The sequence below is a fragment of the Arabidopsis thaliana genome, chromosome 3 (genome assembly GCF_000001735.4).
Source record: "Arabidopsis thaliana chromosome 3, partial sequence".
NCBI lineage: Eukaryota > Viridiplantae > Streptophyta > Magnoliopsida > Brassicales > Brassicaceae > Arabidopsis > Arabidopsis thaliana.
The window spans coordinates 11,776,433-11,780,344 of NC_003074.8; the positions used below are offsets into that span (position 1 = coordinate 11,776,433).

Sequence of the window (3,912 nt, forward strand, 5' to 3'; positions counted from 1 at the left end):
TTTCCTGATAATCTATATTATCTATCTTCCTAGTTCGTACACAAACATTCCTAGCATCTACACAATCTATAAGATGTTAAGAGAAGATACTTACCAAGTGGTTCCAGGCTCCAATATGGGAGTGCTCCTCGCCGACTATAAATCCTTGGAGGTGAATAGTCTTTGTAAGTAGGGATCGTTGGAGGATGGCCGATTGGGACATGATTTCGATGAGACTCTAGATATGGGGCTTGAGGGTTCACCGACGTGAATGTGTAGTTCCTAGGAAGACTGGTGAGTCTTTGATTCAAAGTCTGTGAATCACCTGGAGCAATGGGTCAATTTGAGGTGTGATAACCCTTCTTCCTCCTCCTCCTCTCTTCCTTCTTCCACAAAAAAAAATATGAATATCTATTAGGGTTCAATTCGATGAAGATTGGAGAGAGATAAAAGAGATCGTAATGGAATTGAGAGGATTAGGGCTTGTTAGGAGAGGATTAGAATTTGTTGCGAAAGAGTCAGTGATTTTATAATATGGCTGTTAAGCTATCGTAAATGGTTCAAGTCTACAAAATCCCAACTAAAAGGCCCTAATGAAATAACATAGTCGCTAAACAATAGCTAATAGTCACCTAATTTGGTGTCTATATGTTTAGTAGCTACTTAGTCACCTAATTTGGCGACTATACTACGACTATTTATATTAGTCTCAAACTACTGACATATTAGTGACTATATTGTCTTTTTGGTGGAATGAGGGAGACAGTGTTTCCCGTTTTATTAAGAAAAATTAAAATTACATTCGAACAAGTCTTGGGCACGAAGTCCCACTAGTATCTTCTAGCCTAACCGAATCAACAACATCCGGACTAGAGTGAAAAAAATGAAACCCTAATGGTAAAGTAAAAGCATAGTTCGCTAATCCATCCGCAAGGCGATTAGCTTCCCTGTACACATGCGAGATACGGACTATCCAGTCCTTCGAGATAAAGCCATAGCATAACCGCGCTAGGAATGATAATGGGTGAGAATCTCCAATACCGGTCTTGAGAAACCCAACCACAATCTCCGAATCCACTTCCAACTCCACTCTTGTCACCCATTTCTCCCAAGCAATGTAGAGCCCATAATACACGCCCCACAATTCAGCTTGAGGTGCAGAACATATACCAATACTCACCGAAAAGCCACCGCACCAATTACCCTGATGTTCCCTTATGACCCCCCCCCCCCCCCCCCGCCCGCAGCTGCTAGACCCGATTTCCGCGAGACGCCCCATCCGTGTTCAGCCATCCCTCACCTGGCGGTCTCCAAGCGATCAACCTTTCCACCCTCTCTACTCTCCTCGTTGACCCACTTAGGCTACCTTGCGCAACGGTGTAATCTCTCGCCAATCTTCTAACAAAGCTCACTCTATCTCGAGATTTCTTGTTTTCACCAAAGACATTCGCACACCGCCATTTCCATCCCCACCATAGTGTTGCAGCAAACAAAATTGGCCATTGTATGTCATTTATCATCCGCTTACTCTTGTTGTTGCTATATATCCACTCGAGCAGAGTTTGTGTAAAGAACACATTAGTGAGTATATTGTTTTAGTCACCATTCAACTGCTAAAGAGTCGCAATCCAGTCACAACATTTAGCAACTGCTTTATCAGTTGCATCATGCAGTCACTAATTCCCTCTTTTCTTATATATTTCCTCCATTAGTGACCTTCATGGACGCAAGTATGATGGATCCACTCAAGTATGGTTTGCATTAAAAATTTCCTCTAATCCTTTTCACTGGCTTTCGATTCGGGGAAAAACTAGACTAATCCGTATAGGAGAAGTTTAAGTGGAAGAGGTCGCCAGTGCGGAGGGCTTTGGCTTATGTAGATCAAAAATGATGCAAAAACTCAAATGGATGCAACACTGGATGTATAAGCAGTTTTGTTTTTGGGATTTTGGATAATTTTACATTCAATTCAAAAAAGGTTAATTATGAGCAAAAAAAAATAAAAACTCGTTTCTCATTTATTGTATATGACAACCTTTTTAAAAAATGAATAAAGTTGACGTAAATTACACAAATAAAACAATAAAAACTAAAAAAAAAGATGAAAAATATTTAGTATTGTTTATTATTACATAGACATTTAAAGTTATTAAGCAAAATTAAGGTAGGCACAATAACATTTAGTGAAGTCACATGAATATTTACTATTTATAGCACAAGAAAAAAATTTGGTATAGAAACGCCCTTCAGATTACTTAATTCTTTGAAAAAGAGGTGTTGGGTTAATAAGGACACCATTTTCAACAGTCTTGGATAGTATTCATTTTCATGTCGTGATAGTCTGTGCAGACAAAATGATTTCCTTGTGGTTTGCATGGTGGTTTTCCTGTCTTTTCTCATGTGATAGGATTTGTCAATACCTTGTCGGCTTTGAATAAACTGCCTATATATAAAAAGAGAATCAATAATTTTAAACTACTATAGAGAATTTTGGTAACTAAGATCAGAAAAATGTAAAGTATATGACATACATTCATGAAAATTAGTGAGTGAAATAAGGATGATACAAAATACAGCAATTTTGGATGACGACATTGTAATTTTTCTCTTTGAAAAAACGTTTTCTTGTTTTATGGTAACAAAACCTTACATGTAAAGTAAACATATATGTAAATGTCTCCAACTATTTTTGTAGGGAAATCCTAGAAAAACTGTTTTTAAAAAAAATTAGTTTGGCTAGCTTTATTTCCTTTATATTCTAAAAATTGATGTTTAAGCGTTAATTACTCATTTGAACAAAAAATAAAAGAGAGTAAATTACTTGTTTTTGAGGATTTCCAAATGATCAATATTTAAAACTTATACTAACAATTTTTTTCTTTTAGTTATTGATTTAGATTTACGGTCGTTATATTTAGTTATGTAAATACTATTATTGAGTTATAAGAAGAGGAACATGTTCAAAATCCAAGCTTCATTCGAGAAAAAGACAGATGCAATAAGTAAGATTGCTCTCTCGTAAAATTTTATAACAAGAACTTTACACAAATACATTATCGCATAACATAAGAGTGTTTTAGATGCTTAAGTGAATTAGAAATAGTCCAATCATATTACAAAACACATATCATCTTTGAAGAACGTAATACATGTTTCAAGAGTACATGAATCAATATTAAAATCATACACCGAATAGTTATTCTCTTTGTAACCAAATCAAACAATCAATATAATTATAAGTCTCATCAATTATTCACAAAAGATAATAATACTAAGCTACATAAGCTGATTTGTCAAACTTACTATTCTGATATTTAGAACTCTAAGTTCCAAATTAGTTTTCGAGACCACTCGTAAAAGCAAAAAAAAAAACAAATTTGGAGTACAAGAAAATGTGCAAATTGTAGAACCCAAATGTCTTACTTTATTGACATCGAGATATATTTGGTCGGACTTGCAATCAAGACCAACACATAGCATAAGTGTAACAACCCGCCCCAATCTGCAGATCAATTGGTAACAGCTTGTCCTCTGGGAAGGTTGTTAAAGGGTGAGGTCTTGGGTTCGAGAAACGCCAAGCGCACCAATAACCTACATGTGGGCTTTGGTGGCCCAAGGAGAGAGGTTAGGGTCGATGCGCTGCAGAGCCAACAGGATGCCATGTGGCAGAGAGTGGCCACGTGTGCGAGTCCCACGGGACGGGTTGTTACAATAAGGAACTATAAATTTTATGAACAACTGAAATCTGGAAATTCTTTTTGGATTCTGATTGGAAATAAAATATGACCTAAAATGTTCTTGAAATGATGATATATGTGTCAAAAAATTGAGTTCATTAGTTTTGATTAGATGATTAATAATACTTCTTTTTGTCGTTATCGTTGAACTTCTCTCTTCCTTTCGTTTATGATTTTATATCAAAAAATGATAACA

At 36.0% G+C, this 3,912-nt stretch overlaps 1 pseudogene across 1 annotated transcript; it reads right to left on the reverse strand.

The window, feature by feature from the left end:
• Positions 1 to 778: 778 nt before the first annotated feature.
• On the reverse strand, positions 779 to 1,720 carry AT3G30147 (annotated as a pseudogene). Its single transcript has one exon.
• Between the last annotated feature and the right edge of the window lie 2,192 nt (positions 1,721 to 3,912).